Source organism: Falco rusticolus, chromosome 1, assembly GCF_015220075.1.
Source record: "Falco rusticolus isolate bFalRus1 chromosome 1, bFalRus1.pri, whole genome shotgun sequence".
Lineage (NCBI taxonomy): Eukaryota > Metazoa > Chordata > Aves > Falconiformes > Falconidae > Falco > Falco rusticolus.
This window is the reverse complement of record NC_051187.1, coordinates 115,647,960-115,662,702: the sequence shown is the minus strand read 5'-3', so window position 1 is coordinate 115,662,702 and position 14,743 is coordinate 115,647,960.

Here is a 14,743-nt window from a genome sequence, read left to right as displayed (position 1 = left end):
CTCACCTGTAATAATTTGCACTGAGATAAAAGAAGGCATAAAAAAATCTTATCTGGTTTAAATGCACACAGGTAAAACTGAAGTGATTGCAGCTTTTGACTACACGCAGGTAGTGCTTGCCTATTTTCTGAACACATCCTACCCCTCCCTCTGCTGATGTGTGTAGCAGCTGATCCCTCACCTCTCCCTACAGTTCATGCTCCTGTTGTCACTGCATCGTGTGCCCAACATCTCGGGGAAGCGAGTGCTCCTCCAGCTCATGCCATAGGTGACTGCACAGACCGCCCGCGGGCAGGACCTCCTCTGGTCACCGTACAGTCCAAACCAAACCGATTTTCACAGCATCAGTTACGTGCAAAGCCACGAGTAGGTGGTGTGCTATGCAGAATTGTTTTCCCCTGATGTACATTTCATAGGCTGCCCCCCCCCCCCCAAAAAAAAAAAAAAAGATTATAAATGAAGTAACCAACTAGATGAATCAGACCAGGAAAAAGCATTAACCACAGAACTGGGTTGGGCTGATGACCTTTATTTTAATTTTCAAAGGCTATTTAATGAAGAAGCACATGACATCTTAAGACATCTAATACTTTAAGGTAATCACTCTTAACTAATGCTTATCCTTTATTTACACATGAAGATGGTTCCAAGATCAAACCAGAAGCCCAGTAAACCTCCCAGACAATCCTGAGGCAGCTCCCAGCAATCTAGCTGTCCGCATCAGCTGTTCAGTAAAAACACTGGACAGTAGAATAGCTTTCAAATTTCATTTGACCACTAGCCAGAAGGACACATGTTTGCCCCTTGGACATAGTTATTAACACTCCCACACAGTGAAAAGGGTGCTTGCTTTTTCTGTGGTATAGGGATAACATGCACGCAAAGCTTAGGACCATGTGAAATTTCTAAGGTGGGAACTAAGGAAAGCTGGATGCAGAAAATTCTTTTCCTAAATACTCACAGCTTGCTAGTGAGCACGCTATTTGTAGCCTTTCCCATGAGTACTGTTGTATACACTGTTTCTCAATGCTATCCACTAAGAATAAACAAAAAATTAGGAGCACTTTTTCTCCTTTGAGTTCAAGCTTACCTCCAGTTATCACTTCTACCCATCATAAGGAATACTTGTTTGATGTTAGGGGAATATTTGTTATATTCGGAAATTTCACAAGAATCCTCCATCATCTAAGCCCAGTCCCAAGGAGAGCATGAAGCAGGAAAAGGCGCATCACTGCCTGCTTCCCCCATTACACAGCATACTCACAAAATCTGTTCTGATTACCTGTAGCCCACCAACCACTTTCATTTGAATTATTCATCACAGAGCAAGGACTGCGGTATCACTATGCAACCGCAACACACAATGCTCCCTGTCTTTTCAGAGAGCTCTTCTGAAAGCGCAGGGCTTAACCTGTCCAACACTCAGAACAGCCCTGTTCTTCCATAAAAACCCACCCTGAAGACAGAACAAAAAGGTATAAGGTGCAATTTTCTTTACTCCGATGAAATTATTTGAAGCAATATTTCTAAAAATGATGCTCTGAAAATAAACCCTCAGCCTCTAATAGTAGCTGGCACTGTGCACAGCCTTTTATTATTTCTCTCTGGATGTGTGGTTGGGTTTTTTTCCCCCAATTCATAGATGTTTTCTCCGGAACAAACATTTTAGAGCATAACCGACATTGTCACTGTGAAATGGTTTCCTTTTGCATTTCACCATCAGCCTTGGACTACCTATCCACTGCCTGTCCTCCGACACCTACACCCTGCAAAGGGCTAAAGCACTGGCCGAAGGCATCAGCTCCCCGTGCTGGTTGCCCGCTGCCATGGGTGGGCTCTGGCCACCAGGACTGGCTGCGCTGCTGGGACCTTTCATGGTGTGTGTCTAACACAACCTTCACAACATTTCTGCCTGCTGCACTGCACTACTCCAGCAAATTAAAAACGCGAGCATCACGGGGAATAATGATACTACAGGTATCACGTACATACACACACACACATATATACACAACAATGATACAGGCTGAACATGCCTGGTACAGGGGCGCCCCTGCTTTTCCGCACTTGTAGAGCTGGGGCCAAATATCTGGACACAGTTGTATCTCCAAAGCAGCTACAGTTTTGACATTTCCCCTGAAGAATGCTATGAACACACACACACAGCATTCCCCTTTATGGGAACACTACAACACACGCACAGCAAAGTCAAGGATCGAAAACTCAAGCCTGGACTTGAGTTTCAACTTCCCAAGCCCACAAAACCTCCTTAATTTCTACGTGTAGCGAGCATACCTTGACAATCCTTCCAGGCATTTGTATATCAGCTTATGGCATCAAACAAATCCAGAGTCAGAAGCCAAGCCTCCAGGCCACACACTGCCACACTGACTGGAGACGTGGGAATAAAAAGGAAGCATATAAAGACTGAAGAGGCGAGGAAAGCCCCAGACTCTTTTGTGTGGGTGGCATGGCATGAAAAATTGTTTAGAAAATTAAGCTGTCGCCTCTGTATAACGCAGAGTTGTTTGTGAGCCTCGGAAAGTAGCCCAGTAGGAAGGCAGCAGTCTGGTGTCAAATGTCAAAGGAGAACAAAATACTTAAATGTATTTATTTCATATAGATAATCTAGCACTGGAAAGTTTTGACTGGGAATTTTCAGCTCCTTTTGTACTGTTAAGAAATAGTTTAGCTAGCGTTGGGGGGGCGGGGGGGAATAATCTGTAAGCAATTTAAGAACTAAGGTGTCATTGTGAATTAAATGAGAATAGGATCATTGTGAAGTATAGAAAAATCTCAGTAGACAGGGATACTTTTTTAAGTTATAATGCAAACTGAGAACTCTGACAAGTCTAAAACAGTTTGTTGTTGTCTGTACTACAGGTCAAAGCTTTAGTTAAAAACGGAATTACTAAGAATGTTGGGGGAGTGTTATTTTGTAGTCAGAGACTCACAAATTACTTGCTTAATTATTTCGCATTCCGCTTTGTGCCAGATACAAAGAAGATATTTAGAAGAAAAACAAAAAATGAGAAGGAATGAAATACACATCCATCTTAGAGGCTTTAAAAATGAGACAAAATCCTATAAGAAATCCAAAAGCAATTCAAATGTTATTTCTCATATTTTCAGTAAAAACCTTCCAACAAAATGCCTATGCAGTCAACAAACAGAAATCTGGTTCCAAGAAGACCACAGACAATGACAGCAGTTTAGAAGGCAAATACTTCGGAAAGTTTCCTCATCTCCAGTTTGCTGATAGGTGCCAGTCAATTTTCAGCTGAAAAAAAGAAAAAAAAGGGATTTCAGAAATCCCTTCTATTTTTCTCACTATTACAGCTTTATTTCAAAAGGCATGATGATTTCAGCTGAGTGGTTTGACATTTTTATAATATTTTTGATTTTATTTATTTTTTTTTTTAGCAGACAAGAATCATTAACGCCTGGTACCAAGCAAGAAAACTCCACATGAGAGAAAGCCAATTCTTACCGAAGCCCTGTGTATCTGAAAACATGATTGTGTTTTATACTGTCTCATTTTTCATATTCAAGATATATGCAGCTATAACCTAAGCAATGCTGTACATAAATATTATTCTTGAGTTTTCTGTGTGTTTCTCATCAGAAGGATGACACAATTTTCAGTCACTGTTATTGTTCCTCAGCTTTTGGATGCAAACACTGAGATACCCCATGGCTTTCAAGAAAACAAGACCTCAGGGTAAATTTCTGTCAAAGCTGCATGTGCCAGATACCTGGCACAATGGCAAGATTGCTGTCTGCTTCAGGGAGTCAGGATTTTACCTGAGCAGTCTCAGGCTAGGCTGGGCATGTGAACAGAATTAATCAGCACTTCTGAAAAAAATCAGTATTTCTAAAAAAAATCAAGATAAAGACAGAATTAGCACCCAGAATCTGTTTTTTTTCCCTAGCTTATTTCTCCATTTTCCTGATGAATACTCTTCACACTAGATAGAAAGCTTATAATGTGAAGAATCCATACAACAGCTGCCTAGATTATCAAATTTAGGCTTGGCTATTTAATTACTCTTTATTCGTTTTTATTGTAATTTCCATATAACTTATACAGTATCATGTATACAAGAAACAGGACCCTGGGACATTGGCCTTACTCTTCTATTCAGCCAGGTGCTGTACTTTGTGTCAACCATGTTTTACCACCATGAATCAAACCTTTCTTTTTTTTAAAAAGGTTAATGATACTTACCCTAATTCACAGGTGTGACAGATTCAGCCACTGAATTCTGTCACCAAAAATCATCTAACCAAAATTTTGGAAAGGGAAATTTCAAGAACTTAAAGTTTTACTTTTCTGACCACTCTATGGGGAAATCTTTCAGATCACTTGTCATATCTGAATTCCAGTTCCTTATTCTCACCCTTAACAGAACATCACCCTTCTTTCCTGTCAGGTTTAGCAAGCTCATTCCCTTCCCGTTGCATACAACTTAGACTAGATGGAGCATACATTCAAAGTTATTTGGTTTTTTCCTGAAGCAGAAAACTATACTCTTACCCAAGAAAAACTGTAACGGGATTTTTAGTTCCCGTTCTTCTTTCAATTACCAGATGAGCAATAGTTGCATCTATGGATTTCTCTTTTGGTTTATTTAATGTAGCTTTTTGTAACTACATTACACTAACGTAGCTTTTGTTAAAGCTACATTTGTGTAACGCAGTTTCGTAGTCTTGGCTGTGGCCTCTTGCAGGTCATGAATGCAATAAGGTCAGGCTCCAGTCAACAAACTGCCAGGTCGTTAGGGCTTCTTTAGCGTCAGCAGCAACAGCCCAACATATGCATTGAAAGAGATGGACAGAAACATCTCAGTTAAAGGTTGAAGCGGTGACAGAGTTTACCACGAGAAGGGATTAAACTGCAGAAAAAGCAGAAAAGCATGTATGTGCAGAAATACTTCACTGGTGATTGGTGGTCAATCATCCAGACTGTCATAATTCAGCATTGAAATGCAGCCTATGGATCCCACAGGGAATCGTTTTATTGGCATCTAAATGTGCATACTATGTCTTCTTGAGGTATGAAAAACTCCATCAGAATAGGCGCTCATTTGGAGCATCGCCAAGGTGCTTCAGCAGTTTGTGCTAGTGCAGCTCCATATATTTATTATTCCCACACTTCAATTGAGAAGAGCATCTTAGTGCTGAGATTGTGCCTCTGTTTTTTCTTTGAAAGTGAAATTCCTCCTTTCCACATTCACAATATATTCTTCAGAGACGCTGTTTATTCAAGTGTAGTAATTTTATCATGTTTTGTGACTTTTAGTAAGAAGAATATGAAGCCAAGGTACAGCAGACACATGCAGTGCATGGGCACGATGAGGGTATCTCTGTCTTGTCTACTCTAGACTTTAAAATTGTGTGCAGTACAGCTACCACGTCGGAAATCTGCCCTCTTCCCCCTCATGACATTTGCAGGGAGGTACAGGCTATCCAGAGCCTCAGAATTTAAGTCTCTGGGACAATAAGAAAGTAGTGGCATGGATTTCTAAGGACATTTCAAATTCATGCTTCACAGATAAGCTTACAAACAGCCAACAGCTCAACCCCTCTGTGTATAATGCACCAATTCTAGCCTTTTTCCTTCCCTCCCACGTTTAATCTAATCCAAAGATTAAGAGAGAATACCCTTCTACCAAATGCGTCCACTTTTATCATAAACTCTTTTACAACAAAATGGACCCTAACTACAGTGGTTTATTCTTTGTTAGTATCTTGCTTGCACTTCAAGGAGGAGAGTTGAGAGGTCTCTCTAAAAGCACACTTTGAGGACTCCTGCCTTAAAATAAATCGATATAATCAGTATTACTCACACTTTTCCAGAGGGTCCAGGCCCCTCACTGTAGGCAGGGTGGCAGAGAAGTTCACTGGGATGAAAGACTCCCACTCTTCTCTCTAACACATGCTGCTGAAATTAGAGCCAATACATAGAGTAGAAAATGTATACAGCCAGCTGTCTCTGTAGCAAAAACAAATCCTGCCCACTGCATAACCTGTCACACACAGAAGGGACCTTCCCCTTAAGTATACAATCCCGAGTATATAGAGAGAGCTCCACTACAGGGTACCCCATCAGCTTTATGAGTCAAAGAATTGTACCTGAGTAAAAACAGCACATGAAGTTAACTGTGGTCACTTTCCAGTAGCACAATGCCTCCCTGTAAAAGGCACTCCTTCTGCATACAGAAGGCTCGAAGAGGGAGGGCAGAAAGATGCGGCACTGTAAATCATGTGAACGCTTACCGGCGAGGTCAGAGTACCACAGAAGTTTAAGTCAGGGCAAACCTGACCTGCTCCCATATCAATTTCTATTCCAGTTACACAACGCAGGCTTTTACTTATTCTTAATTTAAACAAAAAATTGGAAGAAATGTTTATTTGGACAGCAGTATAGTCTAAGCAGAGAGATCACGCTAATCGTCTGAGTATATCTTTTATTAATAATTAATTAACTTCAATTTATTAAACCCTTTCAGGGAAACTAGGGAAAATATCCCAGTTCAGTTTTCTGAAAACAACATAGATTTAAAGGCACCTCCTCAGACATGACAGTAATGAGGTTGGTACCTGAGGGATATCTTGCCATTTGCTGTTGCTTTATTTCCATTTTTCATCTTTATTTCTCACCTTTTCTCCCACTTAAAGCACACTCTTTAAATTCTGAGTTGAAATAGGAGCTGTTCAGAACTTCCTCTTATTTTTCCATGCCTCTTTCCAGGGGACAAGAAGTGCTCAAATCTCAGTGCACCTCCATGAAAAAGGTAGAATTCACTCTTTGATCTAGGTACACACTGTTATCCCAGATAGCTCAGGCACACCTGCAGCAAGCAAAGCAGTTTAATCCAGAGATTTTTATGGTCCTGCCTGCCCCTTGGCTTATGCCAGCCTTGCACATTGGAGGAGGACTTGACCAGCCAGCTGAGCCAGCCTTGGTGCATCCACGCCAGTGCACAGCCAGGCAGCAACCCCAGGGAGGACACAGAAGTTACCAGATTGCCTTTTGGCATTGGTATCACTTCTGAGGCTGGTCTGGGGGCTACCATGCCTGCTTCCCTCCAGTGCAGAGTCAACTTGGCTCAAGATGCAAAGACAGGAGTTTCTGGGTTTACTCTAGGCAGCACAGCAAGAATGAGCAATATTGTCAAAATAGGAACTATGCTATTACAAGTAATTTGGTAGTAATTCCACTGATTCTCCCCTTCCAAATGAGAAACGCTTCATTGCTCCTTCATCATCAAGGAAGAATAGAAGAGGCACTAACAGTCAAAATACCAAAAAGTGCCGACAGATCCTGTAGCCAGAGTAGAGAGGTTTTTCACGGTCTCGCCTCTTCATATGGACAGCCTTGCTAATCTTCACAGAATGAAGGATGTCACCATGAAGCAGAGTGCGAAGGACTGAAAGGTCAAAGTAGTAAAGAATTTTATTTTATAGAATGTATTTCGCATTACATTTCTAATGTTGCATCTCCTGACCAAAGCTATTCTGAACACACTGGGCGACAAAATAGAAATTCAACCTCCTGACAATTACTCTGTCAGACAACTGGAAATGAGAAACGATGCACCTAGCCACTGTCCATCTTTCTAACTCTCCCTTCATCTCCACAAAAAGGATACGAAGTCCAGTTTTCCTGGAAAAGTTCCCTTTCTCATCTTCTGCACGGGATGCACAGGCAGCCACGTGTTCGGGTACCTATGCACCACCACAGTGGAGTCACAGTAACAGACAAGTCTCTCCAAGAACTGGGAGAGCTTTTTACAAACCCTGTTTTAATTTTATCGCGTAAGCTTATCTGACGCCAGCACTACCTATCCAGATTTACAAAATCCACCTCTATAAGCTTCAGAATCTCCTAATAAGTGAATTCTCTTATTCAATGTGAAAATGAAGTAATCTTCCCACTCCAAACAGTCCAGCGTATCATCTGCTTAGCACGTTTTCTTTTCATTTAAACAAAAAATACAAATACAGCTTTCAATCACTTAGGCTAAAGACTGAAGCTAGAGCTCCTCACCTCACATTCACCAGGGGCAGAACTTCTTCCATCACGTCTTATGCTACACTGAGCATAATAAACTCAAATTACATGAAATCACAGTACGTCTTGTCAAAAAGAAAGCTGCAACTCCCCGGGGTAAAAGACCATACATTTTTATTTCCCCTCGTATGGCCTTGCATTTACTTCCACTTCTGATAATTACTGACTTGGGAGGGCAGAGAGCAGGGTGGGAGAAAAGCCAGGAATTGGGCCAACCTCTGGTTTGAAACGTTGTTTTCTTCTCTATTTTGGCAGTAAAATTTTGCATTCATTTTCTTGCATTCCATAACTATAGCTATCAGTGACTCAGTTTATAAGGGCAGTTGTCAGAGTATGCAAAAGTAATTCTAAAGCTAAAAAGCAGAAGTGCTTCAGCCACCATATTCTGGATTTTCATATGTCTGTTGGCAGTTTCTGTGATTGAAGCAGCAGATTCAAAACTCAACACCACAAAATATATAGTGAGGTGTAACAGTACAAAAGTTTACTGGGTTAAAAGGAAACCTGCAACTATTTTGTTCAGCAAATAAAGCCTGAAAGTAAAAAAACCCAACCAACCAAACAAACAAAAACAAAAAAAACCAACAAAAAAAATCACCACACACAAAAAAACACAAACCAGAAAAGAAAAAAAAAAAGAGAAAAAAAAAAAAGCAAGCTGGGAACAAAACTAAATATACATAAATATGCATTGGTTTGTTTTGTCTTTGAAAATAAATGTCCAGGTGCTTAGCTGTCACCCAGAGAGGGAACATTTTAGCACACCAGAGAGTATGCAAGCATGAATGAAGGGACTTTTGGCTCCTTCCTCTGCAACCAGTTGACAGGCTACTCTCTGTGTGTATTTTAACAGGGCCTGGGGATTATATGCCCTTGTCCCTGCTCAGATATGAAAAAAGCCAACCACACCTGAGGCATTTCTGTAAGGACTGCAAGACCGGAACAGCGACCAAAATGGCAGGCAGACACCACCACCACGCTGGCATGATCAGTGCAGAAGTAAAAAGAAACCTCTATTTCAGTGATCCCCTTGTAGTGTAGCCCATCAACTTCAGATTCAGAATCTGGCCCTGCATGAACATTGACCTACTGGCACTATCTGTCACGTTGAGAAAGGGACGCTTTTTTCCTCCAGACATGACAGATGTGCAGTTTAAACCTCTCAGTTACCAAAATCTCCTTCCTACCTAGCTGCCAGCTAAACTAGTCAGCTTTGCTCAATAACCTGATAATATGAAGTGCCGTACAACATCTCTGGTATTTAAAATTAAGATGCTCCTTGCAGTCATGCTTAGTACTTAACTTTATCTGCATGGCTTTTCTGCTTTTGTACTCCTCTTCTGATTTGAAACTACAGAAATTTATTTGCATTGAGGGCTCCTCACTATATTCTCTTTGATTCTTTTTCTGTTCATCAGAGGATATTTTCATCTTCTAGAGTCTGACACCATCCTGAAGAGCAAAACATTATAAACAGATTACAAGCAGTGTGCGTTCAAATAAATTACATGTTTAAATGTGTCAGTTAAATTATAATGCTCAATTAGACAGCTAATTATGTTGAAAATGCAGTTGTGTGCATAAATTGATGGCCACTCCCCCAGCCTGCCTGGCTGCTTCCATTCATATATTGTCTCTTCATAAGTTTTATTTTTCAAATATCACCTGGTGGAAGGTGCAGCTAAGTGCAGTCATACACTGTTTCACTGTTACTTCATTTTTAAAAAAATCATTTCAAATACAATTCAGCATTCTCACTGAGTTTTACTACCTGCCGTTAGAACTTTAGTGGCAGCTGGTTTGTGGACTAGGTTCCCAGATTTCTCAGGGTCACATTCCCAAAAGGCTTTCCCCCTGTTTACGATGTCTTACTTTCCAGGATACTTTTTAATGACTCTCACTGCATCATTCTACAAGGAAAATATAAATTTCTTTTAAAATTACATGCACATGTGAATTTTACAGATGACCTTTTGAATTAACAAAGTTGTGCATGAAACCACAACGGACAATTGTATTTATAAAATACAGTATTAATATTGCAATTGCACTCCTTAATACTAGCTAGGACCTGAAAATCTAGTAGGAAGAAGAATCTGTCAGCACCAATTAATCAAAATTTGATTTAAGGATAATACCTTGGTATTACAAAATACATCCTCATACGTATTCATGACATCTCATCCCCCAATCATCGTGCAAAATAGCTCTTTTCAGATACATTCATCAAACCATTCATTCAGTTTCTATAGGTTCACAAAGTTTATTGGCGACCAATCTAACTAAAGCATTCATACACAGCAAAATCCAAGGTCTCATAGTTTGTAAGATCTGTGAAGAGCTAAATGAGTTGTTTGGTGTCACCAGACAGTTTGATATCTCATTTCTTACAGTATGAAAGAAATCATCAGTAAAGTTCATCAGTATTGCTGTGTTAAAAACTGAGGCAAAATAAAGACAGTATAATACCACCAAAGAGGTAAAAGTAAATTCCACTCAGGCTCAGCATACAGTATCATTTCAGGCAGTCAGCTGTTCTTTTTAGTCTTACGTTTAGATATTATACACAAATTAATGCTGGGGGGGGGGGGGGGAAACCCAAGCATGATCATTTTCTTTCTTTTCTAGTTTTTTGGTCTTTCTTGTAAATTGTCAAAGGTAAGAGTTTTATTATAAGGTCTAAAACCATTGTTATACAGTTTCTCCATACTGTCAGGCCATATGAGCCATAATTATTTGTGAAAGTGTTCTGTCAGCCTGTATCTCCTAATAATCCTTTTAAGACACCTCCCAGTAAAGAAAAGACAACTGAAATAACCCTGTGTCTGTAGCTCTGGGCATATACAGTAGTAAAATCCAGCTCCTCGAGACATGTAAAATTAATCTGGATAAGTACTGCAAATGACGATGTATGAACCTACTCCAACTCTAACAACACAAGAGACAAAATGATCTATTGTGCTACATCTTTTTTTTTTTTTTTTTTTTTTAATTATTACCTCTATGGTCATTCAAGAGGGAAAGCCTTCATAATTATGCTCTACTTTGTCCTTTCAGGACTTGCAGTAACTCCTCTAAAATATCTCAACAACAGAAATCAGGGAATTCCAGGATATGTTTTTTATGACACATGTTACAAATTATTAAATTCCGCTTTGCAACTAAAAATTCTGTTTGCCTCTTTTAAAAAATGGCATTAACATTCACCCATCAATTTCTGACATGCCATTTTGAACCTCTAGTAATGGTAAAACAGACTATTTGAAATACATAGAAGCAGGGTTAGTATTTATCATTTGGTCCTCGGTCTCTGAGCAGCGCCAGTCTGCCAGCCTACAGAGTCAGAGAGTGACACTGAGAAGGGCTAGAAACTGCTTAGAGATTTTTAAAGGTTCTTATGATTGTCACTAAGCTCACTGCTCCACAACAGATTGAAAAATGCGAGAGGTTTTCCAGCTGAAGTCACGTGTGTATTAAAGAGGATTAACATGAACAGCCAACTAGCAAATGCCAGTTTCTTTCTTTCCATTTTTTTAATCCTCCTTTCTTTCTATCCTACAATAAAACCTTTTTTTTTTCCTCCCCTCCCCCCTGCCCCCCTTCTATATATTTCCCCTCTTTTGGAATAATGCATTAAAGAAGCTGAAAGTCATTTAACAGATGCATCTAGCACAATGAAATTCTGTGCTACAGACTCTGAGGATGCAGACTGCGTAGTAAATCTCACTCAAAGCAAAGAGTATTAAATCATGGAACCATTGGAATGACTCAGGGTCACAACTGTTCATTTACACAATTCAGTTGTTGCATGCTTATCTCTGCATTCTCTTCTGTCCCCAGTGTGTATATCAACAAAACCTGTTCAGTCAGAAAAACACCTTTGGGTTAGCATCCAAAGCCATCGTGGACAGGAATAAAATAGAAATGCTTTGGGTGAATCACACTGAAAGGCAGCCTTCGGAGTGACACCTCTACCAAGGCAGAGCGCAGCACCGCTGCTTTTGGACACTGTGCAGCCTCATCCCATCAGCTGGCCAGCTTTCACCTTCAGCTACATCTCCAAAACATTAATGGCATCACGGTCTGGCCCAGTCCTACAGCTGCTGTTCACACACAGTAGGTTGGCTGAGTACAGCAAGAAAATCAGAGAAACAAACATTGTAATTAACAGATCTCACAATTTTGCCCAGGTTTTAATAGTTTAATCAATTAGCTGCATACTACTTCATGTTGAAGCCTTTCCATGATAACCTGATGTGTTCCCTGGGTGCACTCTCAACTGAAAGTTAAGGGAAAGAAAAAATACAAAGTTGTGGGGGTTTTGGGTTTTTTTTTTTCTAGTGGGAAAAAAAGTGAGATCAGAGGTCTGTGGTTAATACTAAGACAGTATTATCCACTTTCTTTTCTAGGAACATTTTTGTTTTTCACAAGAGAAGTCATTTCTGGTGACATCATTAACTGCTGTATAGCAGCTCAATGCCATAACCAGACAGTCCTTCAAGGCCTGGCAGGCTGGGCTCCCCAGCAAACGCCACCCACCTGCAAGGCCACCAAGAGTTGACTACAGTTGCGGCTCCGAGATTTCTTGATACAAAAGTTGCACCTGAATTATCACTATTTTAACTGCCAGAGCACATCTCCACCACAGATTTGCATAAGCCCTTTTCAGACAACCTTCAACTCTGGAGAAAAAAAGATGTTTTCTCCATTTTTGCTTGAAATTTTTTCTTTTGTTTTAGACCATCCACTCATACTAAAACAAACAAACAAACAAAAAACAAACAAACAAAAAAAAAAACCCCAACAACAAACCACCAACCAAACCACACTGTGCTCTTTAAATTCCTTGCTTTCAGTTTAGAGGTAAGTTTTCCAAGATATATTTTTCAACAATCTTAAGGATACATATGAAAAAAGAAAAAAAATCACCAACAAATCTTGATCCTCACTAATTTCTATTGTAGGAACTTTTTTTTTTCCATTAACATTGCTGAATGTCATTCACAAAGCAATTTGACATCTGTGCGCACTTAAACTATGAACATCTCAACACTTCCCTTTTAAATTCCTCAGGAAGTAGTGGTCAGATTTAAATGCCAAAGATGAGGAAGATAAATTTCTGAATGGGACCTCTGAGAGACAGATTATAGCACATTGTAACTATTACATTAAGTTTTCTCCAGGTGGAAAAAAAAGCCAAAGGTAAAGGAGACCCCTGGGTCTCTTACTCTGTTCATTTAGGTCAGAAACCTTTGTAGCACTTAAATATTTCAAACTAATTCCCCAGAAAAACCTCAAAAAAGTAATATTTCACTTTTTTTAATAAAACTCTCTCAAAGTACAAAATTGGCTAAGCCAATCTGAGCTGTAGCTAGGAAGAAGTGGTACGTTAGTACACTGAGAGATTGATCTCGTTACACTTACAAACCACCAGAATAACGCTTTAGTGCAGTGTCTTTCTCTCATGCCCTTTTGCAAGTGAACTTAATTTCAGCCAACTCTGTTCTCAGATATGGCTCCAAAAATGGGGTAATTTGGGTGTCAGAATAAAATAAGCAGGCTTTTTTCCACTGTAGTTATTTCATTTCTTATAATACATATATTCTTCATTCAATTACCTTACACCAGAGAATCTGTTCATGTTTCAGACCTTAATGAGCACATAATATCCTTCAAGAGATACCTGTTTGCTGTGTTTAAGGCATTAATTCTCTGAATGAACCTTAAACTCCTGCTTATTCAGGTAGAGTTTTCTAGACGTAAAAAGCACCACTTCAGCAGATTATCAGCCATGAACTTTTTCAATATATATCCAATAACATTTTTTTAAAAAAAAGCATTCAGACAGTTTTCATAGATCAAAGTAATTTTGTCATATCCTCAGTTTGAAGAAAATAACATTTGTCCACTGAAACTGGTAACTCTACTATTACTCCCAGTACACGTTACATGTGAAAAACAGAGAAACTAAATTAAAAGGAAGAAAAATTCAGCTTCGTATTCTCTTGGGAGGAGACAAGAATGAAGGTCCATAAGCAGCTTCTTTCATCCAGTTTTTCAAAGAAATGTGCGTTGGCTGCACGACAACCTCTGTCATGAACCATCAAGAAAATGCTGAACCTTGTAATATAAACCACCTCCACTGCAAAAGTAACTCTACCAGCTGGCAGTAGTAATCAGGAACACAGTAAATTTATTTATCTTACTACACAAGCTGCCTGAAAGAAAAAGGGAGACAACTGTTATATTTATTTTCTGCACAGCAGCGCAGAAAGAAATGCATGGCCAAGCCTATGCCATTTAACTATGTTTAATCCAGAATCTCATCCAATGGAATAATCACTGACTAATCTCAGCAGGTAACTGCAGAGACACTGACAGTACTGATCACTTTATTTTTACATGGTTATCAAGTGATTTGTTTCAAAAAGGAAACAGTCCACCCTCCTTTGTCTGTTGGGTTCGGTATACCCATTATTAATGTGTAATTTGCTTCTATTGCTGTTTTCATAACTTTCATCATAATCTTGTGCTTGTGGTATCACTGTTTGCTGTGAAAATCATTAGAGGTTAGTGAACTACAAACAGAAAAAATTATTTATTTTAGTGTACATAAAGCTTTCTAATGTAAAATTTTGGTCATTTTCTCAAAATTTCCCCATGAGA